This window comes from Benincasa hispida, unplaced genomic scaffold, assembly GCF_027475165.1.
Source record: "Benincasa hispida cultivar pf3 unplaced genomic scaffold, pf3_genome.v1.1 HicScf712, whole genome shotgun sequence".
Classification (NCBI taxonomy): Eukaryota; Viridiplantae; Streptophyta; class Magnoliopsida; order Cucurbitales; family Cucurbitaceae; genus Benincasa; species Benincasa hispida.
The window spans coordinates 1-14,605 of NW_028326836.1; the positions used below are offsets into that span (position 1 = coordinate 1).

General features: G+C 35.5%; 1 pseudogene; it reads right to left on the minus strand.

The window, feature by feature from the left end:
* Window positions 1–10,936: 10,936 nt before the first annotated feature.
* Window positions 10,937–11,460, minus strand: LOC150029994 (uncharacterized; annotated as a pseudogene).
* Between the last annotated feature and the right edge of the window lie 3,145 nt (window positions 11,461–14,605).

Consider the following 14,605-nt stretch of genomic DNA (forward strand, 5'->3'; position numbering starts at 1 on the left):
TCTAAAAATATATTACCTCTAAAAAATATTTACAAATATAAAAGTGTTGACTAGTTAACCTTTAATTTTTTTCTAATTTTCAATTTCACTCTCTCTTGTCTTATCTTGTTGTGCGCTTTTTTTCGATTTTGGCTTCTTTCGTTTCTTTGCTTTTGTTTTTTTTTTTTATTTTCTTTCATTTATTTTTTATTTTTTATTTTATTTTCTTTTTCTGATTTTTGCTTCTTCCCTTTCTTACTTTTATTTTTTTCCTTCCTACAGTTTTGCTTCTTCCCTTTCTTTTTTTTTTTTATTTTCTTTTCTTTCTCCAGTTTTTCCTTCTTCCATTTTTTTTATTTTCTTTCCTTTCTTCAGTTTTTGCTTATTCTCTTTTTTTTTAATTTTCTTTTCTTTATCCAATTTTTGCTTCATCCTTTTTTTATAAGAATTATGACGTTGAGTTTTGTATCCAAGACTTGAAAGTGTCCAATTCATAAGTAACTTAACACCAACAAGTCAATCATCAAATTTGATTATTATAACGAAACATTAAATATAAATAGCAAATGTAAATGGATTTGAAAGAAACTATTTTTTTCTAGTCCACAAATTTGCACTAGAAACATTTCTTAAGAGTTTGAAATAAGAAATGAGAATAGTTATTAAACAAGTTTATTTCTCAAAAAATGAGAAATGTGAACGATATCAAATAGGTCAAAACTTTTTTTTTTTTTATAGGACTTTAAGAGTATGATGTCTATCATAAATAAAATTGAAAATGTGTCATAGATGACCCAAAATGAAGAGCACAAATTGAAATATTTGTGTATTTGTGTACAGTAATATTTGTGTATTGATAATAACAATTATTAGCGATATTAGTGATAGAACTTAGATAGATATCAGTCATATTCATGTATTAGTGATATCAAATTTAGGTAGATATTATTGGTAGAAGTCTATTAGTGATAAAAGTCTATTATTGATAATCATGATAAAAGTTTCTCAATAATAGCAACTGATAGCTTTGAGTATTTATCTTTCAAAATTGATAGTCACTAATGAAAGTCTAGGGTTTAGGGTTTAGGGTTTAGGGTTTAGGGTTGTGATAACCACTAATATTTTCTATCATTGATAGCTTAATCTTTGATTATTTTTTTCACAAATAATATCCACTTATGGAATTCTATCATTAATAGCCAAATTAGTGAATTTAATTAAAAAAGTTTAATCTCGAACTAAAGTGTAAGTGGAATGTCTAGAAGTTATCACTACCAGAATGTTTCAGTGATAGAAGCTATCAATGATACTGATAACATGTTATTTGATGGTAAAAAGGAATGACAAAAGTTATCTCTAATAACATGTTATCAATGTTAGAAGCTATCACCGATAACTACGATATAAGTGATATCAGTGATAGAACTTGGGTGATATCTATTTATCGATGATATCAATGATACAAAAGTTTATCATTGCTAGCCACTGCTAAAAGTTATCGGTGATAGCCAGTGATTGAAGCTATCAATGATAGTCATAGCTAATCATGATATCCGTATATTAGTGATATGACTTAAGTATATATCAATAAAATGATGATATTGATGATATTGATGATATGACTTAGGTAAATATCAAAGATAGTAACTTATAGACCTTTTATTGATAGACTTCTATCACTTATAGCTTTAAATGTTAATTTTCGAGATGACAGTTTCCTTTCAAAAGTTGATAACTACTTAAAAAAGTCTATCATTGATACCCACTGATAGACTTAGGTATTAGTATTTCAACTTTGATTCCAATTAATTAAAATGTATCAAATGGTAGCCATTGAAAACTAATAGCAACTTGAAAGGTAATATTTCAAATGTTACTATTTTAAGGTTAGATTAATATTTCTCAAATTGAAAACTACCACTAATAGCAGCTATCAATGATAGCAACCACTGATAGCTGTTGTCAGTTGCTATCATCGATAGATGCTATCAATGATAGTTTTCAATTTAAAAAAAGGGGAAAAGGAAGCATGAAATAGTGGGCTGCTTGAAGGCTTTTTAGTACTTTACTTATATAACTATCACTTATAACTGCTATCAGTGATATCTGATGCTAATTTTGTATATGTTTATCTTTGTTACATTTTTTATTATTTTGAATCTAGTTATTTGTGGAACCAACTCTATTTTAAACGAGTTTGTTGGTATTTGTCAAGGAATTATATGCTATGCAAGTTCTATATTTATTGCGAAAATAAACCAGTCTTAAATATGAATGAAACTTGTAAGCATGAGATAAAATAACACCAGTCCTAAATATGAATGAAACTTATGAATTTATCCATAGTTGTGGGCAGTCGTTGTGGGCTATTAGGAGTGAGGTTGGGAGGTCTTGGTGCTTGAGAGCTATCTTACGAAGTAGAGATAGATTCAAGTATCTGGTTCGTTTGATGATTGGTGATGGATAGTCTTGTTTTGTTTGGTGGGATTCTTGGCTGTCGGGGCACGATTTTGGATTCATACGAGTCTACGGTGGTTCATGATGCAAGGAGTAGTTTGGAAGCGCAGTTGTCAGAGTTCTTGGATGGTGAGGGAGGTTGGAGGTGGCCTACAGTGTCTTGGGAGTTGCTTAAGATCTGGGGTTTTATCTAGGTAGTGGGGACTAGGGTAAGGGGAGAGGATTATTGGATTTGGGTGTCGGATGCTAGTGGTCAGTTCTCTATCGCTAGTGCTTAGGAGAGTATACGTCCTCGTCGTCATAAGGTGTCTTGGGCTGGTATTTTGTGGGCGGAGGGTGGTATTCCGTGTCACTTCTTCTGTGCATGGTTAGTAGTGAGGGACAAGTTGGGTATGCGGGATTGGTTGAGGAGTTGGGGTGTGTTGTCAGAGGGGGGTGTCTTCTGTGTGGGGGAGATGTGGAGTCGCGGGATCATTTATTTTTTGAGTGTGGGTTTAGGAGAGAGTGTGGTCTAGTGTGTTGCGTCAATTGGGTTTGACGCATCGGGTGGTTGGTTGGGATGTAGAGTTAAGTTGGTTGTGCCGAGTGGGGTCGGGTAAGGGGGTACGTAGTAAGTTATTCCGTGTTTTCTAGTATGCGTCCATATACTACATCTGGCAGGAGCGTAATCGGCGGTTGCATAGAGGTCGACCGAGGTCGATGTCTGCTTTGGTTCACCTTATGATCTCTACGGTTCGTGCTCGTGCTATTTCCTAGCGAGTTGACCTTCTTGGTCTTATCTAGTGTGTGTACGGATGTTTTTTTCCTTTTGAACTTCACATTGTTCTCTGTTTTGCTGTAGCCCCTAGTTTATGGGGTTTTGAGTTTTTCTCTCTCCTATCCTTCTGGTGGTTTGCGAGTTTGCATCTATGTATTGGTTTTGTTCTGTTCTTATCCTGTTGGCTTTGTTTTGGTTTTGATGCTCTGTCTTTTCTTCTGCTTTGTTGCTTTGTTGCCTTGATCCCGGGCTGTGGGATCCTCATTGTTGTTGTATAATAATATCACCTATACTTTTAAAAAATAATAATAAAATTAAATTAAAAAAAAATTATCCGTAGTTATGCTACTTGAGTTTTTCAATTATTACGGAAGCAAACAATTGTTTTCCACATATATTTACTATAATATTAGTTAATGACACTTTTAAGCATGAATTTAATTAGTCAAACTTAAAATAATAACAATAATAGTTAGTCAAAGTGTTTTTTTCTCTCATTTATTTCTCCATTCGACGTGAGGATGTCTACTATTTGACAGTTTGATACGTTAAAGAAACGTATTTTAATAGACCTCACGTTTGCCATCATTAAAATATTTTTAACTAACTTATGTTTTTTTTTTCTTTTTCTTTTTTGAGAAATTACATTCGTTTAAGTTCTATTTTTATTGAATTTAATTAGATACACTTAATGCTGACTATTCTTTTTTTAAGTTAAGGAAAAATATTTTAAAGGACAGAATTGCATGAAAAATTATAAATAATAGCAAAATATTATAGACTATCTACGACAAATCGCGATAAATTACTATCTGTATCTATCATGGCATAGATAGTAATCTCTCACGATCTATCGCAGATAGACAGTAAATTTGACTATATTTCTAAATATCTTGGTTCATTTTTCTATATTTAAAAACAATCGTAGCATTCAATAATTAAACCAAATTCTTATTTTTAAAAGATAATAATTAAAGCACCTAAACATTAGATCCAGAGCTATACAATGTAAAATTAACAAATATTTTCTTACAAAATAACAAAAACATAAATATGGACCGTCCATAAAAGAAAGAATAGTAAACGATATAAAATTTAAATAATAAATATAAAATGTGTTAACATGCACATAGCTTAACCATATTGTTGGCACAAGAAACTTGCAAAGGCACAAGAAACTTGCAAATGTCTCAACGTTCCTCCAAACCACTCCTCTAGTCCCGATACATTGGTAGGATTGAACTATAAGAGTATTTGAATTGATGTAGTACTAAGCATAGTAAATTCAATGCCTAAATTAGTACTCAAAGTATTTAGCTCAACTAAGCATAAAAAGAATTGGTTACCCTTGAAGCTATTGGTGTGAAACTATCTATAAGATCCTTTCTCTACAATATTGATGGTGCGTAATTGGTGTGACCCATGGGTTGCAAAGTGTCAGTGGCGAGCACAACTCGGTCATATCCCTTTTGGTGAAACTTCGCAAGCTCAACTGGTCAATCCATAGTCCAAGTGTTTGACTCTCTTTTGAAATGTGCAAACCCTGTGTATGCTTCATTTTTCCTTTGGGTTTGGTATATTGAAAAGTCTCGTGTGTGCAAGAAAATTATCAAGAATTTAGTAATCATGTATTTAAACTTGCTATTTTGGCATATGGAATTTTATATTGATAGTTGACTTGTGAATGACATGTGTTCACGAAAGGTGAGTGAAGGGATTTAGTCATTCAAACTCTTTAAGGATATTATGTCTTAACTAGTTAAACTATGTTTAGATGAGCTCGAACACAACTTCATAAATGATTTAAGAAAACTGAGTTAAATTACATGTGCATTATTCTATGTAGTAGGTAAATAAGACCGTTTTCTTAATGGCACAACACAACCAACCTATCAATACTAAAACGCTCCCTGAAGTTCAATTGGTTTGTATATATATGCTACATACTATTTTTGATATAAATGAGTAGTCTTTTCTTCAATCAATGTCTGATTGTTTCGAAAGTTGTTAAGGTGAGCTTAGGTCAACAATAATTGACATGCACTATCTCATGTGAAATAGAATGTTCAATTATGGATTGTGGTACTAAAAACTAATACTTTCCATGCCCTGAGCATAGATCAACTAGCCAACTATTAATGATTATTAGGTTTATGGTTAGAATCTCCTATCCATATTTTATTTAAAAAGTACCTCCTGTCATCAATAAAGACAAACTTAAATACAAGTACAAACTTTGAAGTTGATAATCTCGAGCAAAGTTCCATTTAAACTTTTTCTCACATGCTAATGACATAAAAGTAGACATTTTTGGAATGAATTCCAATATATATATATATATAATAAAAGAAAGTCTTGCTATTTAAAGCTTGTTTTCACATTGGTTCATTATTTCATCATGTTATTAACTTAATTGACTCGACTCGTCAGCAGATGACAAGGAACCATGTAGAAGCTGATATGAATGCTCTCACTGGTGTGTATGCTCTCGCTGGTGTCGCTGGTGCGTATGCTCTCGCTGGTGTCGCTGGTGCGTATACTCTTGCTGATGTTGATGTGTATGCTCTCCTAACAATCTCTGCCATATAATTATTCTCTACCAGTTGTACAGAAGATTCGTTAGTTATTTTTTGTCCTTATTCTAAAACCTAAGTATATATATTTATACATCACCACCCTGTATTATATGTGGGGAAAAGATTTAATATACGAAATCTAATATACAGAAAAGTGAAGAGAAATTGCTCTCCCAGATCTTCATCTTCTGCTGCAACTTTTTCTTCTTCAAGCTTAGCTTATATAGCTGCAATGGAAAATCAACCTTCTACAAACTTTTTTTCACCTATTTTTTTTGGAGTTGCCAGCAGTGGAACCATCACAGGTCCTCCCCTAAATCAACTTCTCAACAAAGTGACATCCATCAAAATGGATAGGTCGAACTTCTTGCTTTGGCAGAATCTTGCCTGGCCAATTCTAAGAAGCTACAGATTGGAAGGTTATCTAATTGGGAAAACTCCTTGTCCAGATCGTTTTATTTAAGTTCCAACCAGTGGTCGATCCAGTGAAAGCTCCAGTGCAGATCCAACCACTGTCTCAGTCCCTGATGTCGAAATGCAATCAAATCCAGCTTAGATGCCTGGATAGCAGTGGATCAACTTCTTTTGGGCTGGCTTTATAACTCAATGAACCAGGAGATAGCAACACAAGTGATGGGTTTTCAAACTTCCAAAGAACTCTGGGAAGTAATCCAAGAGTTGGTTGGAGTCCAATCCAGAGCTGAAACAGATTACCTCAAAAGAATGTTTCAGCAAACTCGCAAAGGCGCATTGAAAATGAGTGAGTACCTTGCTATGATTGTTGATGGTCTTGCCCTTGCAGGTTCCCCCGTCTCCTCCTCTGATCTGACTTCACAAGTGCTAGTTAGTTTTGACGAAGAGTATAACCCAGTTGTAGTAGCAATCCAAAGAAAAGGAACAACACGTTGGTCTGATCTGCAATCTAACCTGCTGTCATATGAGAAAAGGCTTAAGTATCAACTTACTGTCAAGACAGGAATTACCGGAATAGCTAATGTCTCACTCTCACCCAGCCCACCCTCAGCCAACATTGTGCATAATCAGTCCAATCATTCAGCACACACCCCTCAAAACTCTTCTAGATATACACAACAAAAAAATTTTAGGGGTGTAGGAGGTCGCAACTAGGGGTCATGGTCGTTGGAATAATGCATCCATAACTAGACCAACCTGCCAAACTTGTGGAAAACTTGGGCATACAAATGATGTTTGCTACTTCAGTTACAACCGTATTGAATCTACTCAACTTCCACCAAATCGAAGTCAAGAACAGAACACCTCTGTTCTTCTTACTCATTCAATTGTAGCTTCACCTGAGTCAGTTGCTGACCCCAACTGGTATGTAGACAGTGGGACATCCTCACACATTACAAGCAATCCAAGCTTCCTCCAATCCTCATCTGCCTACACAGGTAATGACAAAGTAGTGGTTGGAAATGGTAAATCCCTTCCTATATCTCGCTATGGTCATACAAATATACCTACTAGTTCTGGTGTTCTGTCATTATTAAATATTCTTTATGTGCCCGTAGCTAAGAACCTGTAAGTGTATCCAAACTTGCCAAAGACAACAATATAGTGGTTGAATTTCATGCTGACTTTTGTGTGGTCAAGGACAAGAAGTTGGAAGTACCAATCCTAAGAGGTCGGCTTAAAGATGGGTTTACCAGCTGGAGGATGTCAACCAGTCTATAAATAATGCACCACTTTCTTCAAGATTGTCAGATGCTCACTTGATTGCTCCATCCAAAGAGTTCTCATGTCAGTCTGTTTTTCAAACCAGGAGGACAGTAACCACAATGCTTCTCCACAGGCGACTTGTCCATCCATCCCCTAAAGTTTTGTCAAAAGTAATTAGTGGATGTAACTTATAAATTACTAATAACGAGAAGTCATTTTGTGAAGCTTGTCAGTTTGGAAAGTCTCATGCCTTACCCTTTTCTGACTCTCTTTCCTATGCAAGCACACCTTTTGAACTAGTGCATACTGATCCATGGGGGTCAGCCCCAATTCTTTTTGCGGATGGATATAGATACTATGTGTTGTTTGTTGATGGCTGTAGTCAATTTACTTGGCTATACCCATCAAAACAGAAAAGTGACACTGCAATTGCCTTTAGACACTTTCAAGCCTTTATTCTTAATCAATTCAACAAATCCATTCACATGTTGTAAATGGATGGTGGGGGTGAGTACAAAGCAGTGGCACATTTATGTGATCAGCTTGGAATTCAAATAAGGGTATCCTGCCCCTACACTTACACTTCAGCACAAAATGGTTGAGCTGAACGTAAACATCGCCATGTTGTTGAAACCGGTCTTACTCTCTTTGCACAGGCTAAGATGCCACTGCACCTATGGTGGTATGCCTTTCAAACTGCTATTTATGTTATTAACTCTCTTCCCTCTCCTATCCTTCAGGGTCACAGTCCCATGGAAGTGTTACTTGGAAGAAAATTGGACCTGCTATTTTTAAGAGTCTTTGGGTGTGTGTGCTATCCACACCTTCATCCATACCAGCACCATAAGTTTGTCTTTCACAGCAGCAAATGTGTCTATCTTGGCACTTCCCCAATACACAAAGGTCATAGATGTCTTACTGAGGATGGGAAGGTCATCATCTCTCGCCATGTCATATTTAATGAATACGAATTTCCATTCCAAACAGGCTTTGCTAACCTTCAAATCTCTACTCCCACAAATATAGCTCCATCGATCTCCACATGGTTCTCTTCACCTCATGTCCATCCATCCTCTCCACAACCCTCACCTAAAAAAAATCCCTCTATCCAACCTCAATCTCCTCACACTTTTCTTACACCAGCCATAAGTTCACCTTCCCCACATCCTAGCCCATTACTGTCTCCCTCAACTACTTCTCAATCCTCTACCGTGTCACCCTTAACAACACCTCTACCCTCCCCTCCACAGCAATCCCTACAACCTACCACCCAACCCCTCATTGGCACTTATCCAATGATCACCAGAGGGAAGGCTGGTATTTTCAAACTCAAGGCTTGGGTTGTTGAACGTATTGAAGACCTTACTTAGAATGAACCAACTTCAGTCTCCCAGGCTCTTACAGCTCCACAGTGGCAAGAAGCTATGAATGAAGAACTTGTTGCACTACAACGTACAAATACCTGGTCACTGGTACCTTCTTCATCTAATCAAACTGTAGTTGGTTGCAAATGGGTCTATCGTATTAAACGTGATGCTCAAGGCCTTGTTCAATGGTATAAGGCACGTCTTATTGCCAAAGGGTTTCATTAACACCCTGGCTTTGACTATTTTGACACATTCAACTCTGTTGTCAAGATGTCTACTGTTAGAATTGTGCTTACTTTGGCAGTGTCTTATCACTGACCACTTCGCCAAATTGACTTCAATAAGGCCTTTCTCAACGGCAAGCTGAAGTAGACTGTCTACATGTCTCAACCTCGGGTTTTGAAAGCAAAACTCACCCACATTACGTTTGCAAGCTCAATAGAGCTCTCTATGGTCTCAATCAGGCTCCTCGTATGTGGAATGATGAGCTCAAAGCATCTCTTTGTCAACCCGGCTTCAAAGTAAGCTCCCTAGACACTTCTCTATATTATATGCGTACCTCATCCTCCATCACTTTGCTGCCAGTCTATGTAGATGATTTGATACTCACCGGCAGTGATCCAACTCACATCGATCATCTTGTTGCCCGACTGCATACACAGTTCTCTCTCAAAGATCTAGAACAGCTCAACAAATTTCTTGGTGTCCAAATCTCTTATACACCCCCCCCCCCCCCCCCGCCTACATTTACATCAAGCTCAATACATAACTGAGCTTCTCTCTAAACTAAACCTCAACCATATGAAACCTTGTCCAACCCCTGCAGTACCTAGCACCTCTCTGTCCTTAAGCATTGGAACGCCTCTCCATGACCCATTTCTATATCGCAGCATAGTTGGTGCTCTCCAATACCTCACTAATACAAGACCGGACATTGCCTTCATTGTTAATAAGCTTAGCCAATTCCTCAAAGCTCCTACTGATATTCACTGGTCAGCTGTCAAACGTGTGCTTAGATATCTTGCAGGGACTCTCCACTTTGGCCTAACCATCAACTGTGATACTTACCTCAATTTAACAGCCTATTCTGATGCAGATTGGGCCTCAAATATTGATGATCGAAAATCTACAGCTGCTTATTGCCTCTATCTTGGATCGACTCTCATTTCTTGGTCATCTAAGAAACAAATGATAGTGGCTCGCTCCAGTACTGAGTCCGAGTATCGAGCTATTGCTCATGCTGCAACCGAGATCATTTGGGTGAAAAATCTGTTAATCGAGATTTATTTCTCTCCAAAGGATATACCTGTTCTCTGGTGTGACAACATGGGTGCAGGTGCCTTAGCTGCCAACCCTATCTTTCACACACGAACTAAGCATATTGAAATAAATGTGCACTTCATCCGTGACCTTGTCCTTCAAGATCAACTTCATGTTAGATATGTACCCTCTGCAGAACAATTGTTGGATTGCCTAACTAAGCCTTTACCCCTTGATGCATTTGTCTACCTTTGAAACAAGCTCGGACTAAAGGACCTACCCTCTCACTTGAGGGGGGATGTCAAGGAAGAACAAATTGCCTCGTCAGCAGATGACAAGGAGCCATGTAGAAGCTGATATGAATGCTCTCGCTGGTGTGTTTGCTTTCACTGGTGTCGCTAGTGCGTATGCTCTTGCTGGTGTCGCTGGTACGTATACTCTCGCTGGTGTTGCTGGTATATATACTCTTGCTGATGCTGATGTGTATTCTCTCCTAACAACCTCTGCCATATAATTATTCTCTACCAACTGTACAGAATATTCGTTAGTTATTTTTTGTCCTTATTCTAAAACCTAAGTGTATATATCTATACATCACCACCCTGTATTATATGTGGGGAAAAGATTTAATATACGAAATCTAATATACAGAAAAGTGGAGAGAAATTGTTCTCCCAGATCTTCATCTTCTGCTGCAACTTTTTCTTCTTCAAGCTTAGCTTATATAGTTGTTCGACTGTTATTTCTACTAAATCAAGTTTTTTCTTCGCTTTAAACTCCTCCCTGCTGCCACCGCCGTACTCATCGGAGCATAATATTGCAATTTCTCCATTTCAACCTGACGAAACTCCATCGATTCTTCATTGCCCGTTATATCTTTTCCGATCATCATTATTGGCTTCGTCAACAGAAGCGCCAACAATATCCTCCATGAGCGAGTTGAAGCGGCATCCTTTCGGGAAGAAACTATCATCGAGATTAAACTCTGGTTCTTCCTTGAAATCAAAATTCGTGACCGTCCAATGGTTAGGGAAAAAATCAGTAGTTTGTACTTGATGATGATGATGATCGGCCAATTTTGATTTGGAATTATTGTTGATGGCGGAGAAGGTGACGGCAGAGCTTTTCTTCTGGTAGCGAGTGACGTTATTGGAGTCGAGATTCAGACTCTTTATGTTATCCTGTAGAAGAAAGCATCTCGAATATTTGGATCTGCATTTTCGCTATGAATATTGCCTTCTCTTTGTTGCATTCCAGTGGTTTTTAATAGAGTTTCAGTTCTTTCAGGTAATCTCTTTGCAATTTCTGCCCATTTATTCCCTATTTCTGAATGTGCTTCAATCAATACTCTGTCCTCTTCTTCACTCCTTGTATCGTTCTGCATTAGTTTTCAATTAATTTTGGTCAATTTCACTGAATAAAAATGTCATATTCTATTTTCAACCCGAACATAAATGCAATTCAATTGATTATGGAATAAGGTATAAATAAAATCAAAATACAACGATGTGATTTGAGCTCTTTTCTCCTTATGTTATATGAAGTACTAGTGGTAAAATCCAGTTACAATCAATTAGATACTAATTTCGAACTTGAGAAACTATGGCTAACATTTTGTTATGTTTATTTCGACATGTGGGAGTAGTTTTTAAAATCCAGAGTCTTTTAGTAAGTTTTCCACATTGTTTAAAAAAATATACATTATTTGAATTCTAATTTTTAAATTATAACTTGATTTTTGAAAACTTGTTGAAAAAGTATGTAATAAAATAAGAAAGCTATAGGTAGAAGGACTTATTATTGTAAGCTTAGTTTTAAAAAACTTAAAATAAAAAATAAAATGATTATCATACCGGACCTAAAATAGACATTCACTTCAAGACCAAAAAGAATCAAAATATATATAATTCAACTATTTAAGACAAATGTACTCAAACAACAAAAAGAGAGAGTAAAATTGACACCAATTAGAAACAATTCTATGCTTCATAAATCAAATCAATAATGAATACAACATCCTATTAAACTCAAAATCTAATAATTGTAACTTCTACCATATTTTAGGTGGTTTTTGTAATTTTTCCTTTCTTTTTTAATCTCCATATGATATAATAGGAACATTGATCTTGATTAAAATATTAAAATAAATTTGTTCAAACTTTCAGTAATTTAAGCAGGTCCAATTAGAAACCGACCAAAATAAATTTTCTCGTAACTATATAACTTTTATATTACATTTGGACATATTAAATATGAACTTATGTGTGTCTTTGATCACAAGAGACATTAAGTTCAAATTATTATCACTTAGTGTAAATATATTAGTTTCTTTTATTAGTAACTTAAGAAAGTTTGTTTGTACATATGTTTATGTTTGGTCAGGAAAACTAATGGGAGGCCAATTTTCGTGCAAAGTATATAGAATATGAGGAAGGACTAGTTTCAAGGGAACCTGAAGTTTGGTGGAAAAATGTTTTAATATCTTCAGCAAATCTTATGTGCTTTGAGTTTCTATATCTTATTCCAATGTTTTTTATATTCATCTTTATTTATTTAGAATTATATTGTTGAGAAAAATGATTATTCTATTATGTTTACTCTAGTTAGTTCAAGGCAATTTGAAACATTATATAAAATAGAGCTCTCCAGACATAAAATGAAAGGAAAGGGATGATATATTAGTACACAAGAGTTGTGAGAATGTCCAACACGACATAATATTGACTCGAGAGACTCGGACAAATGAATGCTAGGTTACGATAATGTGACCTATAATTATGAAGATTGAAAATAGAATTTTAAACACACTTGAACTATGTGTTCTATTGTCAATCTTTCAATTTCATGATGGTTAGTGTTTGCTATAATATCTGATTCATCTAGTTCTATGTGTATAAACTTATGTCATATATGCATATATACGTTTTGTTTTTGAATAGTATTAGTTCATTGGGCCGTATAAAGATTTACCATGTAAGAAAAATCGCTCTTTTCTCTCAACCTTTATATTTCCTACTTGTAAAAAAGTTAACAATGCGAGAATGGAGCATGGAGAAAATATGGCTTTGCCTTTTATCTACCATTATCCCTAAAATATATGATAGTAGTTGTAATTATATTCTCAAATTTTTAATTGTAAAAATTAGGCCTCAAATTTCTACGAGTATTAAATTGGAGCCCTTGAATTTATAATAGTAGTAGAAATTGGTCCCCCAAATTTAACCCTCGAACTTATACAATTTTTACAATTTCTATAATAATGTAAGTTTAAGACCAAATTTTAACACTTGCATACGTTTGATGGCTCAATTTTGTAATTGAATGTTTGAGGATATAATTACAATTACTCTCATGCTTTTGGGGCGGTTTTTGTAATATATCCTAAAAGAACAATGTCTACTAACCATGTTGTGCATTTTTCTTTTAGTTCAACTCGATGGTTGAAATACTGAAGTTGTTGCCAAACATTTCATATTGTATTAGTACTGACTATGGTAAGCTTGAGATAAACTATACCGCTTCCATCCATCAAACAGTGAACAAATTTAGTAAATTATCTTTAACGTTAGAGAGGTTGTCCCATGAATTTGATCTCATTGGAACAACTTTTATTGGAATGGACACCAAGAGTTCAAACATTATTTTAGCCCTTGCACTGAATTGCTCTCTGTTGGCCTTTTGTACTGGTTTTGCCTTTGATGTTCCAAACTTGGCTACTACTCTAATGACTGAAAATGTGGATGATTTCGGAACTAAATCACATGCAATACTCATTCAAAATCTGATTGCCAAGCTGTGGTTGGTAGATGATGAAACAAGTAGAATGCTTGCATAACTTTTCGAAATCAATGGAGGACTGAATAACTGCTTGCATTTGGTTTCAAAAGGCAAGATATTAGATGTGGGATACGAAGTAAGAGGTATCTTGACTCTCTGTAGGTATGTTGTTTCTGAGTTCATTCGTTTGCAAAGCAAGTCAAACAGAGTGGATAAGGGGACATTTCTCCAGGTTATTGAGGATGACGTGCAATTTTTACCAAATATTCTTACACAGTGGATAAGCATTCCATTTCGAGTGCCCAAGTGCTTCTTTTGTGTAAGGTATACTTGCTGACGTTTTCTTTTACCTCGTAGGCTAGCAGTTGAGTATTTATTTTAATTCAATTATATCAACTGAAATTCAGTAATTGACTTCAAATTTCAAACCTTGCATTGGGTCTCAACTATTTGCCACTATCGATGCTCGTAAACTAGATGAAATATTTATCCCATTCGGCTTCCATCTATCGTTAAATCTTTGTCTTCAACTCAAAAAAATTGCGCCAAACATGTCAGTTCAAATCACCAAGATGTACTGCATTTTGTATTGTGATTTGTCCTTCCAAGAACTTAAGCACAATGGTAAGAACATGTAAAAACATCAGGTCTATGAAGCTTGGGAAAACGGCGACATTGTAGAAATGCACAACAAACTGTTGCATTACGTGACCGAGTCAAGCAAAAACAAGACCTACATCGGCAAATGCAGA